A 15370-nucleotide genomic window follows, 5' to 3' on the forward strand; every position below is an offset into this window, starting at 1 on the left:
GTGCAAAGTGTCATTCATGCAAGCACGCTTTCAAATCTTCCAGCCGCTTTGTGGTGTTTCATTTTATGGCAAGGATTAGTCCGTGATGCTTCACACTTCAGATTATTGGAGTTTTTCTCTGTGGTAACGCTACACCGGGGACTTCTTTCATAGCGTACTATGCCATACTTGGCTGTAGTTTACAGAGCTGCTAGCTAAATTAATATAGGAGGCCATTTGATGCAAGTTTGTTTTTTAATTACTTAAAACACATCATCTGTAAATGCTTTAAATGATTTACTGTTTTGCCAACTTACTAAAAGGAGTACTAACGGTGGTTATAGAATAGTCTTGCGGATACTTCCTGAATAAAAGACGTACATCAACTAAATATAATCAAATGAGGTAAGGAAGTGTTAGTTTCACTGTGGAAAATAATTAAAAGGGATTTTGAAGCCAAAGCCAACGATGAGTGCCTGAAGGTTTGACAACCCACAGAACCCACTGAAGCAGAAAAGCACATATTGTTAAAACAAGTTTAATTATTAGTTCTATGTCATGGCAGCACTATTATGTTGAACAGAATTGATCCCAGTTGTTGTAATCCAGTAGGCCTCCCTCACCACCTAAATCCCAAATTAAGCCCAGCGGATAATGCCAGTTTCTGCGTACCCAGTAGTTACGCAAGTCGGGCACTTCGCTGTGCGCAAAGGTCTGTTACCGTCTTCCGCTTCTTATATCATCAGGGTAATGCTGAAAGAAATGCCAGAAGAGCCATAAACCTTCCATCTTCCCAGTGGCCCGCGTAAGTAAAGGTACGCATTGGATTCTCTTTAGTTAGGCCCATGTCTGCCTCGTTAGTTTCATCTCACGTTTGTGTGGATTTACTTTACAGTTTAGAACACTTGTAGTTGTACTCAACAGAAGGTGCAAGAAATAATAGTAACAAGCATTTACATTGTTTCATTAAAATGCATTTCGTTAAGAGTAAATAATTTGCCATCAGGCCGACACATGCAGAAACAGGAGTCCGCATTAAAGCTGTCACATCATTTACAGGGAAGTGTGACTCAGGCGGCAACATGTCATATTAAATCAGCTATATGGCATCAGTAACATCAGGCGCACGTCGGGGTACATTTGGCAACGTGATGCGCTGTTGCCCATAAAAAGCAACGCAGATTTTGATCGCGAGGCCTAATTTACCGCAAGTTTAAATTAAGTTCCGCGCGTGATTGCGTGTGCGTTACACAGATGCTTATGAATTTGAACAGCTCAGCTGCTATGAAAAGCAGATTTAGTGTCGTACTTCACTTCCAGATCGAGTTGGTTAACTTAAGAATTTCTGATAAATTCGCACTCATACGTGAGGTACATTTTTTTCCATTCCACCGTGTGTAGAACACAGGATGACAGTGATGGAGTGTCGTACAAGGATTACCCGTTACTCGTGACATTTTAACTGACAATGGACTGTTAAAGGGGTCAAGCAAAAAAAAGGGAAAACATGAGACGAACGGAAAAAAGAATAGATCGACTCTTACAGGGTATGCGTAAACCGGAGGTTGGATGCGTATATGCACGTGCTGTTGGTCAGTTTCTATTTACATTTTACATTTACGGCATTTAGCAGGCGCTCTTATCCAGAGCCACTTACAAAAGTGCTTTGTCATTTACTCATAGAATATATCCAAGTACAGTATAGTAGTTTAGAATTAAACATACCAATGAACTAGAATACTGTGGAATACAGGGATGAATGCTGATACCTAGAAGTGCAAAATACATAAGGTCTACCTTAAACAATGATAAATGCTATAAACAATAAGTGCTAGAGTTTGTTAAAAAGCATAAATAATGCCCTACAATAAGTACTAAATTAGTCAGTCAATAAGGGAGCAGTGTCAGTTGTCCTTTAAATATTCTGCAAATAGATGAGTCTTCAGTCTGCGTTTGAAGACTGCAAGGGACTCTGCTGTCCGGACAGCAAGCGGGAGTTCATTCCACCATCTTGGAGCCAGGACAGAAAATAGTCTCGATGCTTGTCGTCCATGAGACCTGAAGCAAGGTATTTCAAACTGAGCCGTACTTGAGGTTCGAAGTACTTGAGGGACAGATCAGGCTTTGATCACTGACCTCATGTATGAAGGGGCTGGTCCATTTTTGGATTTGTAGGCATGCATCAAGGTTTTAAATCTGATGCGTGCAGCTACAGGGAGCCAGTGAAGGGAGCGCAGCAGTGGAGTAACGTGTGAACTTCGGAAGATTGAAGACCAGTCGTGCTGCTGCATTCTGGACAAGTTGTAGAGGTTTTATGGCTCTTAGAGGAAGACCAGCAAGTAGTGAGTTGCAGTAGTCTAGCTTTGAGATCACGAGACTGCGCAAGCACCTGGGTAGCTTCCTGGGAAAGAAAAGGTTGAATCCTTCGTATGTTAGAAAGGAGGAATCTGCAAGACCGGGTTAGATTAGAAACATGAGTTGAGAACGACAACTGGTTGTCCAAAGTTACGCCCAGGCTACGGGCAGCTTTGGTTGGTGATACCAGGGAGTTCTCAAAGGAAACAGTGAGGTCATGGTAAGGGTTGGGAGTATCTGAGATGAACAGAAGCTCGGTTTTACTGGGGTTGAGCTTCAAGTTGTGGGCTGTCATCCAATACACGATGTCAGTCAAGCATGCCGAGATACATCTGGAGACCTGCATGTCAGAGGGTGGAAAAGAGAGAAATAATTGAGTGTCATCAGCAATAGCAGTGGTAGGAGAAACCATGAGAAGATATTACATCACCAAGAGAATGAGTATACAAAGAGAAGAGAAGGGGGCCCAATACTGAGCCTTGTGGAACACCAGTCGAGAGTCTACACAGTTTGGATGTGGATCCTCTCTGTCCATCCAGATAGGACTGAAACCATCTCCAAGCAGAGCCAGTCACACCAAGCCTGGAAAGAACAGAGAGAAGAATGTTATGGTTCACTGTGTCAAAGGCTGCTGAAAGGTCTAGAAGAATCAGAACAGATGACTGTTTGGCAGCTTTAGCGGCATGAAGTTTCTCAGTCACCGCTATGAGGGCCGTTTCTGTAGAATGTGCCGGTTTGTAGCCAGACTGATTGGGACCATGCAGCTGGTTCTGGGTGACAAAAGAGACAGTTGATTATAAACTGCTCGTTCAACGGTGTTCAAGTTTCTGTTTTCACAGCTGTACATCTAGAAAATGCATGTGTTAAATAAAATACGGTTATCTTTTAAGTAATCTGTTTTATTGACGTTCTGTCTATGCAATTATTTGTATTGCAATACACATAAAATAATGTACAAATGTAATATCATTGAATTAACGTCTGTAACCTGGCTTTCTTATCCTTACATTTGTCTGCACTTGTTGGTACAAGGTGTGTATTTGTGTCTGAAAAAAAAGTAAGAAGAAATATTTTATTATCCAAAAACTGATCTTTCATCCAACAAACATGTCTAGACAAACCATCCCCGGTTCCCTAGAATCAGAGACTGCAATACATTGCGAGTGCGTGCGTGACTATTTTCTCGCACGTCTACGTGAGCATTAAATGTGTTATAGAAAGCATTTCTTAAGTAATTTTAAATTGTTCTCTGATATCGTCTAAATAGAATGTATGTAAGTTTGGTACCCAATTGCGGTTATACACGCCCATTTACAACAGAATTAAATCAGAATTAAATTAGCTGTTTTCTTTTATTACATTGCTTTTTCAATACACTCCTGAATAATGATGAGCTCTGCTCTGATCGCAAAATTAAAATCAACCGCTAACTTGAGCGGTGACATATCGCAAACGATATTAAAGCTTGCTAATGTTACTTGCTTTTTTCTTGAAAACACAAAGTAAATTAAAACAATGAGCGTTTAGGCATACACATATATATATTTATTTATTTTTCCGCATTTGAAAGAGGAGACACGTGTTCAATATGTCGGCTCCATGTATCACATTCTCCTCAGGAAAAAAAGGTTTTCCATACCATGGCACCTTCGAAGCACGGTGAACGTAACCACGTAACCGCGGAGAAAGAGCTACCGGGTGGACTGTGAACGCGTGCGTGTACGGGAGACACGCTCCCAAGCAAACGGCGGAGCGCGTGGAACACGATGAACGTTTGACCAACAGTGGCGCCGATCTGGGCCTGTTTTCTCCCTTAATAAGGGCACAGCTGGGGCTATTGTTTCTTGCGCCATTTATTTTCAAAAGACTGCAATTTGATATTTTGTCACTGTTGTGCAGCTTTGACATATTAAAGGAAGCCTAAATTACACGTTGACACGCATAAGTCCTATGTGCACGTGGTGGTGCTACCTTGCTCAATGTCACAACCTTGCACTGCGTTATTCGTTGACATTGCAGCCAACTTCTGCAACTCCTGACCTAGAAGCACACAATTGTAATGTGACTAGCCAGTGAACATAACTGCGTGCACTATAATTACACTTAGCACTCTCTGGAAGGTTTATCAATCAAACCAGTAATTTAAAAACCTGATTAACAAGTAACATGTGCAGCGTGATTGATTGCCATGACTGTTCTTTAAAGTTTAGTGTTATATGGGACACAGAATGCAGAGCTGTAATGCATTGTACTCTACCTCACGCAGCTTGGTTCTAAATTCTTCTCTGCCTAGTTTTGTAAGCTGATATTTAATATGGGGACGTGTGTGTGTTTGTGTGTGTGTGTGTGTGTGTGTGTGCATGTGCATGCATTGTTTTGTATAGCCTGGAATTCTGGGCTGATCTGCCTGTGGTTATCATGTACAGACACAGAACACTGTGATGGAAACTGTCGCTTAGGAAGGTTAAATGGGTGCTCTGACTGCTATACCAGAGAGCTCCTTGTTGGTCTGGTGATCAGAGCTCATGGTTCCCTCTTGTCAGACCTGCGTCTGAGTCATGTGTAGGGTGGCTTCCTACATTACAAGCACATATAGTTTAAACTGTAGCACAGCCAAGTCCATCTGCATTATCGCTTCATTGGAACTAACTAACTAATGTTACAGTGTGGAGAATGGGGGTGTTGTCAGTGAGAGGCTGTTTCTTTTCTGCGCCTCTTTAGGAGCGTAACACATCACGTGCTGGATAACCGAGGAAGAGAACATGCGCGCGTACACGCACGCACACACACAGGAGATGGTCTAGACAACATTGGCCGTTCACTCAAAGGAAATGTGTCTACTGCCCAGGAAAGTAACACAAACGCACACCTCACCCCTCATCATGGCACACCCATCCCTCTCTGTCTCAGCCCATCCTGAATGGCCTCTTGGTACTTTAGACAGGGGCGGCGGGAGGGTCCTCATTTTGTTCCGCTCTGTCCCCCGATAGGAGCAGTCTAGGGCCACAAACACCAAGGCTTTGAGTTCGCGAGCTGGAGAGACAGAATGATAATGATGGCCCACCCCTTCATTTTTGTTCAAAAGAGCCAACAAGCTCCCTTTTTTTTAAATCTTTCACCCGTGCAAACTACTGCTGCCATGTTGCTAAGAGACTATTAAAGATGTAGAAAGGAATGCAATTACAATTAATTCATTGCAAAGATGACCACAACTTCACTGTGAATATATAAGCAAGAACTCAGGTTTCAGTAGCCAACAGCGGGTGCTCAGTCTGTAGGCAAACCGGTCATAACAAAGTGTTTACTGTAGTCAAATGGCTGTTGTATATCTGGGTCAGCAGTGCATTCATGGCACTGAATGTCTTGTATAACTATAAGCATCACAGTATGACATCACACGACGCATCAGAAAAGTGGGCGGGGTTGATACAGAAACCTGTTAATTAGCTAGCTCAAGGTTAAATCTTAATGCTGCTCTGCACACGCATATGTATGAAAATGTCTTGCACTCTTTTTCTGGGCCGTGCCCTTTTGCATGTAAAAACACTTCAAACACAAAACAAACACACATGTACATAAACATGAATACAGTAATAAGTAACAGTAATTATTTTGTGTTTTCCAGAAAGTTATTATCTTGTGAGACGGTGAGAAGAACACGTGTTTGGTCCTCAAACCCCTCCTCAACTTTGAACTTCCACAAAACCTCAGCATGACAATGACCTCAGACCGAAAACAGTAGGACCAGGAGCAGTGGAAAGCTTTTTCACCGTAGAACCTCACCAAGGGGTTAAACCGCATATCCAGCATTGAGATAAGCTAATGTACATCTTGAGATGAATTTTTGGACCATGCAATGAGTGACTGAATGACTTAAGAGAGTGCATAGAAAATAAACAAGCATACAAACAAACAAACAAATTCCTTTTGATCTTCTCCCTCTTTTTTGCAGGGTTAAAGGTATTCTGGTATTTGCCTAATTTGGGATTCTAAGGTGAAACTCACTGCTCTTGTTTTCTGATCACAACATGACTGGGAGCACTGAAATGGAATTCATAAAAAATCTTCTTAAATACTTTCTGCGAATTTCCAGTGAAAATAGAAAGCTACCTGTTATCTTTTGGGCGGTTATCTTTTTAGCCGTGGGTCCTTGTAAATGTGGAATTACATGTTTACGCAAACTCACCCTGTGGTCCTTTTGCTGAATACTGACATCAATGTCTCGTCCGTTTGTGTTATACTGAAATACTGACATCAATCTCTGGTCCTTTTGTAGATCTACATCATACTGAAATACTGACTTCAATCTCTGGTCCTTTTGTGTTATACTGAAATATATGACCCATGATATTATGCAGTCTCCAGTTTCTTCTGTTGAATTGTACGATTCATGATGGTTAAAGATATAAGTATAACACAGACTGCCATACGATAGCCCTAAATACGGCACTATAACCGCTCAGTTATGATGGCCCAGGTGACTGGCATCTTATGAATTTCTCTCCTTTATAAAACTGCCTTACAGGGAGCCTGTATTGATAATTACCAATTACCACTTATAATTACCAATTACCACTTATAATTACAATTACTGTATTATCGCAAAAGTAAGAAATTAGTGGATAGACGTGCACCATGCAATTGTGAAACTGTCTAATAGCTCCAGCTACAGTACCAGTACATATCTATGCTCATACTACACTTAAAGTGTTCAAATTAGGGCCGTCTGTCACTATCTCTGCCACCAATGCCTTCTCACACACACAGACACACACTGAGGCAAACAGGAAAAACAGAATAGAAGAACAGAACGGGGACAACTTGAACCCTGGCAAACTCCCAGGGAACCTATGGCCATGCTCCTATTAGTATGGAGTGTCTTAGTACAACAAAGTGCTAATACCATTGTGAAACCCTGAAGAGGTCCTGCTCTCATGTGGCAACAGAGTCCTCAGTGAGCAGCAGGTGGTTCTGTACTTTATTGCCCCACACAACACACAAAGAGTGCAGTGTTGGCGATCGCGCGGTTTGTCCCCTCCGGTGCTGCTTCGTCGGCGTGTCATCGGCACAATGTGCAATTCATTTTCGAAGAAGGTTTTAGTCATTGTCCTGAAACAATGAACTTTGTTTATTTATTTATTGTTTAGTTTGTTGTACACAGTGTACTAAGACATGGTCGACTGCGTCATCGCCAAGAGACGTCAGTAATTGCCGGGTAACAAAATGGCGAAGGACCCAACCCAGGATTGCTGCTATCCAGGGAGCGTGTACATATTGGATGTATTACTGTTGCTTTATGGTATTCTCTGAAGCCTCTGTGAAGTGCCCACTGTTGAAACCATTCATTTACTCCATTTTATTGTCTTCTCTCTATGTTAAGGGTTTGGTATGCTGTCTGTTGACCTTTTTTCTGTCTAAATGCCTGGTGAAAAGCAACCAGTCGGCACCTGCGTGTGCACATAATGTTTCGGACAGACACTGAAACAGTGCAGATTTCTTCCAGGTACTTAGGTAAGTATGGGTGCAATTAGGCTTCTTATTCTACTGGGTACTGTTTGACTCCTCCTTTTCATGCATACATACAAACAGTCAGAGGTGTTCAAGATGAAATTCATACATTTGTGTTTGGTAAACATTATCCCCATGGTAACCTTAAAAACCAGACAGGCCATTTTATTGTTATACAGATGTCCCCCTGATATTTACAGGAAGCATCTTGCAGATGACGTGAAAGAAACAAAGATTATAGTTATTCACAACCGTTTTGGGCCCGAGAAAACAATAAACCCAGAAACAAAAACGCTTTTGTACCTAAACTGTCCATATTGCTTCTGTAGTGGCCGTGATTTTTGCGAAAGGCACGTGGTTGTGAATCTGCGATAACAGCATTCTTTTTTATGATAATTGGGTGGTGGTGGTAGTGTCTCCATGGATTTGGGCTAAGGGCCAGTCAGGGTCACAATGAGGACTCCCATAATTCCATGTGCCATTCCAAATGGTTTATTTAGTTATGAATTGATGTATTAATGTTGTTTAATTATGTTTTAATGATGTTGTAATGTTCATTTTTCGTATATGTTTTTGTTTAAGCCAGTCGTATTGTTTTAGGTTATTTAGAATATCAGAAGTTTGTTTCCGTCTCATTTTGAACACTGGTTCATTCCTGTACTGTTAGTTTTTGCTGTGGGTGAGTCTTGTTAATAGTTGCACCATTAAAGGTATTTCTTTTCAAGTGGAAATGAGTTTCTGCTCTTTTCAGAGACAGGGATAGTTGCACACAATGTCCAGAAAACTGGTTCTTATTGTACCATACACATATAATATTTCCCTGGATGCACAATATGAAGAAATTGGCAGGGCTGCTGGGAATGACTTGATGCCAGCTGCTGAGGAATGAGCACTTCGTGGCACTCGCGCTGACCAGGACGAGTGTGTGTCAGTGTGTCCCCCAACTTTCATCACTAGTTAGCTTCCTTTTTGCTGTGTGTGAGTCTGGTTGAAGGTTTTGCAACTGCAATAACCAGGTTGTTCTTCAAACAGAAATGCCTTACCGGCTCTTTTTCCATGCTGACGCTATAATATAAAATAAACTAGGCCTGCTGTATATGGGGTTTTAAAATTTGCATGTCATTTATTTAATGGTGTAATTGTGAATTATGTTCCCCCCCCCCCCATTTCCCATATATAAGATGTATTTTGCTCAAAGGATGATGTTGAGCACGTGTCTACAATTCGGATTCATGTAACGTTAGCACTGAGAATATGCGTGAATGTGTGCTCCCCTGTTATGGGTTATTGAGTGATAGCGTTTTTATAAAAGTCCAACCCAGTGGAGCATGGACAAAATACGGAGCCGACTTCTGCAATCAAGGCGGAATACAACCCAGTCTGGACACGGCATAGAAATAGCCTTAATACAAAAATAAATTTTGTTGTTTTTAAATCACTTGTACAAATATTAAGGCGTCAGTTTCTTTGTTGGAGGAAGACTTTTCAAGAGCGTTTTCTTCATTTTGTCTTAAGATTTTTTAAAAATGAAAGCGATAAGGAAAATCTGGCCGTTTGTTAGTTTTTTTTTTTTTCTTTCATGGGTCCATATTGGTCTTTTTTTGTTTGTTTGTTTGTTTTTAATCGCATCTCTTTCACAGAAGCTCTGTGAAATCCCGCCAGACCAGCCGCGCGGTGTAGTTTCTGACAGACAGGTTACGTCCCGCTCGCGAGCTACGCTCCGTCTCCGCGAGCCTGCATCACGCGGGCATTTTCTGTCACGCCATTTACTGATTCTTGCGCGGTCGCGTCTGAGAGATGCGCGCCGCTTCTGGGGAATGACAGCGCTGTCTACGCTCTGATTTTCTACAGAATTACGGTCTAGCTCTGCATAATTATCGCAGTAAAACAAAGGAGAATGGCTACATGCCAATGTATTTGTGAAATGTTCTTCATTTTTCCGTGTACATAGCAGCCTGTGACATGGCTTTCTCTTATTATGGGGAAAAGCAACAGACAAACGTAGTATCCTGACACAATACATTAGATCTAAATCTAACATTCAGCAAGTTTCTGGATTTTCCAGACTTTCCTCATCTGTTTAAACCCCCTTTTAGATCTCCTATGGATCTTTTAGATCTTTTAAACTTTTAGATCTCCTGTAAGGTTAAACCAGGCACGTATTACAGATTTAAATATTACTAGTGAGTCTGACAGGAGCGTTTACCATTAGCAGACCAGATTAATGATATGATAACTGGAGAGCAGGTGTTAAAATCCACCTTTGGCCTTAATCATTACAATTGATTCCACAGTTAATCTCCTTTAATGATATTTGGAGACCTTGTGCAGAGAAATAACAGGAAGTGTTTGATAGCACCATTGGCGTGAGTTGAAAGATGGAGATTTTGTTTATGGCCTTATGCGCCTCTTCATCTTACAGAGATTTAAATACCAAACACAGTCCATAGTACATGTGTGAAGCTGTTTTATCTGTGAATCTGTAGTACCTGCGTGTTTGTTTCACACGTCAGAGAAAGAGGTCACACAACTTTTACACACACTCATGCATGCACACACACACGCACACGCACACACACACACACACACACACACACACACACTCACTCACTCACTCACACACACACACACACACACTCACACACACACACACACACACACACACACACACACACACACACACACACACACACACACACACACTAACTGCCCACACATCCATAATCATGACCAAAGTGAAATAATGTTGGGACAGAGTTTATCAAGCGTGCTTGTGTGCGGGAGTAGTTCTTCTAAAATATAAATTAGAAACATACATTTACACTTTAACAGGACTGTATCTGAGGCCTGGCAAAATCCTTTAATATTGATTTTCTTTAAAACATTATAAGAATATTATTTTTTTTAAAGCCATAACATACAATTCAGTCCGACTAGTGATATTGTAAGCACTGTATCCAGCTAGTGATATGGTAAACATGGTGTCCATTCTTTTAAATATTTAGCTTATTTAAAGAAAATGAAAGGCCCTGGGTGGCTATTGGTCTGGCAAGCTAGATCTACCTACTTTACAGGAAAAGGCCATTTGACTGGCATGCAGAATGAACACTCATGGACCATTATATGTTTTGCAATATGTAGGACAGGAAATTGTCAAAAGGGGGCTATGGGCAACCATCTACCTGGTCCAAAATTTGCATAATGTACCTTTAACCTTAAACCTATGCTGAATCAAAGCAACCTGTAATGTGAATCATTTATGCCATTCACCATTCACAAAAATTAATGCCGTGTCACTTCATGTGTGTACGATTTGAGTAACAAATATGTAGATCACTGAACCGGAAAAAATATTTCTATTCAATTCAGCTCAAATGTTGCAGAACGCCTTTTTGTGCAATTTGATAAGGCGCTAGCATTCTTGTGAAATGGGGGGGTGGATGTGGGGGTGAGTGAGTATGACTGTCAATTCTTCTGAAAGCTTGTGTGTGTCTTGCTGTCTTTGCCTGGAAGACACAATTGTATACCACAGGCCAAACCCAGTGCTGGAATTCTTATTGTATGTCCTGAAAGCCACACACACACACACAGACACACACACAGACACATGTATTACGTGCATGTACACACCCTACCCCACCTTGCACAGAGGCAAGATCATGCTCTTCAAAACATAATTCTGATTTCATTCTTTTGAACTAAGCAGCTGTTCCCTACCTTCTAAATGTCACTGGCAGTTGAATTTAAATGGTTTAAAACAGATCATATTATTCTGTCCCCCTTCCAGGCCTCAATCTCTGTTTTTCTCGCTCCGTCTCACTTTCGTTCTCTCCTGCTCTCCCGGGCTCTGTGTGCAGTGGGTGAGTGTCCAGTGGTGGTTTTATCAGTAAACTCTCCAGTTACCTGGAGGAGGTTAAATGTTGCCTGAAGGTTGGGTTTTGGTGAGGGTGGGACCTTCTGTGTATGTCTGTATGTGTGTATGTGTGTGTGTGTGTGTGTGTGTGTGTGTGTGTGTGTGTGTGTATGAGAGAGAGATAGAGAGATAGTGTGTGTGTGGGTGTGTTTGTGTGTGTGCATGCATTGTGCGTGTGGTGTGTGTGTTAAATAGACATTATTTCACATGTACAAGTCCAAGCTGCCACTCCCAGTTCTATTACAGCCAACCTTTTTCCTAAGTCTCTATTTAGCATGTGTGTGTGTGTGTGTGTGTGTGTGAAAGGGACAAAGCAGGGAGGACAAATTCAGTAGTAAATTCTGAACTAACACTGATTTTATTAGACTCATTTTACATATCAAACCTTCCTTTGCCCCTGTTCACAACTTCCCAGTATAACCCTACATGCCTTTAATCCTCTGAAGTAAAGTGCAAAAATCCACTGTAACAGGGGAACAGATGATGGAATGTGATGTATACATATCACTACATATTAATTACGACAGAGCACAACTCTGAACTCCAGAGTTCACCGCGCATGTGACCTCAGCTTGCTCTATCTGTCACTATGGAGGTCCGCATGGCTCCCTGTTTCAGCGTTATTGCCTCACCCATTAGCTTTGACAATCAAAGTATTTTATGTGACATGTGAAGCATGCTAGTTCTAGAGACATAAACCTTCTCATCAACCCCCTCCCCCACCCTTAAGCCTTCAGGACACGTTCTCAGGCCGTAAATATATCATTATGTCAGGATGTACCCATGTGATGTCCCCTAAGTACGTGACAGAACGTGACTGCGTGTGACGTGACATGGGAGACATGCATGCACTGGCCTACTGAACTTTACATACTGTACATGTCCAGGAATGTTACTGACAAAAAAAAAGAACAAGTTGACGGATTCTCAGAATATATGTGGAAAATCATGGAAACCGCTTCACCACCAGCATCTCTTCCTGTTTTGTTTTCTAAGGTCTGGGGGAATTCATGTGTTTGATATGTATACAAGGCTGTGTGTGAGTATGTGTCTGTGAGTGGGTGGGTGTGTGTGTGTGTGTGTGTGTGTGTGTAACAAACAACAACTGCAACAGACAAACTTAAAAACTCAGTTTCAGTTTCACTGTCCATCTGTCCAACTTTTTCAATATTGAGCAAAAGTAGTGGTGCTCCAGTGTGAAGTTCAGGGTGCGTTCAGCAGTCTTCCAGAAGACTTGCACCCGACTGCCTGTGTCCCACTGAGCTGTGTTTGGCCTGGTGTCGAAAATATGTCCCTTACCAATAAATAATGGGCAAAGACCAATACCAATGCACAATACCAAGACCGACCTAATCAAGCCTGAGTCAAGATCACCATGGGAGCAGGTCTGATGAAAATGAAACCACAACAGGGGAAAGATGACAAGATCAAGAACAGAGAAATGTGAGTTAAATTCAAAACTGTGAATAGGAATAGAAACGACAACTATGAATTGAACGACACAAAGTCACAGCACCAAAATGTTACATTTATTTAAACTAAAAGAATAACATTTCAAACTCAAAAACAACAACAAAACCGTGCAGGTTCATTGCAGCTCATCCTTTTGGAAACATCCCAGAAAGTCAACATGGATTTGTTTTTTATTTTTAGCTTTAGTTTAGATTCTGTAGTCTTAACTGGTCTCAGGATGAAATTTGATGTCCCCTGTTTTTGATACTGAGTTATGAGCAAGTAAGAACTCACCCACGTGAATGACTAGAGAAACATCGAGTCTCGAGAAGTAAAACTCTGCTAGGAGCTGGAGCTGCAGCTGGCAGCAAGATTTCCAGTACCGAGAAAAACAATCCAGAGCTGAATTAGAGAAGCAGGTTCTACACTCAGTACAGGCTGAGCTGAAGTGTCCCATGCATCTACTTCTTAACTCTTCTACACTGGGGACATGTATGTAAAAGAAGATCTTGGCAGACTCCATGTTTGGAGTTAACTGAACTTCGAATAAATATAACAGAGATTATTGCTCTGTTAACTTACTATTAGTTCACTTAAGTCCAAATTTGAAGGCAGCCACTTTTTTTTTTTTTTTTGCTAAAACAATTTTTTTAGTGGATGGGTATCATCTTATTATAGGATAATGTATGTGTGTATGTGTTTCTTTTTGAACTCTCTGACTCATGTGTGGTAGTACTGGGAAGACACAATAAAGAAAAACAGCAGTGGGGACATGCGTTCCCAGCAAAATTATATGCGACATTACAGTTTTCCCAGTGACAGCAAGAAATGCATGTCTCGCTGCTGAAAACAGTGACGTCCATTTATGAGAACAAAGCTAATCAGAGCTATAGACACCAATTAGACTTTTGTTTTCTTTGTCTTAGACAGACTTGCAGTATATATGTTTTGAGCCCGAGGACTCACATACCCCCCCCCCCCACACACACACACACAGAGGTCTGAGATCTGTTTGCAGTACTACCAGGCATGTTCATCCACACCCTTCTGAGACTGTTCCTGTGAAACCATAAATGCACAACGCGTGCGTGTGCGTGTGTAAGACAAGAGTCAGTGTAACGAGTGCAAAGATGTGTAGAAGCAAATAAGTAGCCAACCAGCGATTCAAGTCAAAGAAATAGTGTATATTTATGCGTTCAAATGCGCGCACTTGTGGAGGTGTGTATGAACATGGGCGCGTCTATATGTGTGTCTGTACATGTTGCTTTGTGCGCGCGCGATTGTTTCATCGTTATGAAAGCTAGTGCGAGCCCTCTGCTTGGCGCGCTTTATTCTTCCTAAATAGATCCCGGTTGGGTTTCTCGCTTTCTGCGTCATGAGGTCGCGTTTTTGTTGCAGATGACACGGCATAATTCTATCGAACAAAAAACACCTCCAACGCACAAACCAAAGCGTAAATATTGGCAATGTGTAAGGCTGATTCCCGAAGAGACCTCGTCTTAGTTCCGTAAAGGCGTGGGGGTAACTAAGAATGTAATATAAATATAGGCCTACCCCTTTTAATTACTGCCTATTTATTCTGCAGTCATATATTTTAGGCTATTTACAGCCTAAAGTTGTAAAGTTGCATTATTGTACGATGTATCTTATATTGGGAAAATTCTCCAACTTCTTTGCGTTATGTGTGAAGTTCATGTTATAAACTTGTCTTAATTGGTCGCCGACCGTTTTAAAGCATAAGTCTTAATGGATGTTCAGAAATGACAGATGAGGCATAAGACCGCCGAAGCGTAATCAGCAATTTGACATCTGTGAATATTTCTCCAGAAGACGACCTTTATCCCTAACCAAATCATTGTTAGATATGCAAGAGGCGCACATAAGCTACAGAGAGAGAGAGAGAGAGAGAGAGAGAGAGAGAGAGAGAGAGAGAGAGAGAGAGAGAATGAATACACACCCTGTCTTTCCTTTTTCCTTGTCCCCCTCCTTTCCCGGGGCGAGTACAGTACCGGAGCCAAGAAAGCGCCCCACCCTCGCCTCCCGCGAGCTCCGGTTGCCGCCCCGCTGCCCGGCCCCTCGGACCGATCATGTGATCTTCGCTAAGCACACGGTAGACTTTAAACACTTCGACGAGAAAAAAAAGTTTCTTAGCTTTTACAAGGT

The 15370-nt window shown here is 41.7% G+C and overlaps 1 long non-coding RNA gene across 3 annotated transcripts; it reads right to left on the bottom strand.

Annotated features, from left to right (window-relative positions):
* Nucleotides 1-277: 277 nt before the first annotated feature.
* Nucleotides 278-15280, bottom strand: LOC145655981 (uncharacterized). 3 transcript variants are annotated; one of them, XR_014121796.1, is made up of 5 exons: nt 15165-15280; nt 3342-3380; nt 3036-3104; nt 2782-2916; nt 278-2674 (listed from the first exon to the last, which is right to left on the bottom strand). It is a non-coding gene; the product is annotated as an uncharacterized LOC145655981 (long non-coding RNA). The 3 variants fall into 3 exon arrangements; XR_014121794.1 differs by having other exon boundaries at nt 278-2916; XR_014121795.1 differs by lacking the exon at nt 15165-15280 and adding an exon at nt 3974-4101 and having other exon boundaries at nt 278-2916.
* Nucleotides 15281-15370: the final 90 nt, after the last annotated feature.

This window comes from Electrophorus electricus, unplaced genomic scaffold (assembly GCF_041902795.1).
Source record: "Electrophorus electricus isolate QZ-2024a unplaced genomic scaffold, ASM4190279v1 Scaffold42, whole genome shotgun sequence".
NCBI classification, from domain to species: Eukaryota; Metazoa; Chordata; class Actinopteri; order Gymnotiformes; family Gymnotidae; genus Electrophorus; species Electrophorus electricus.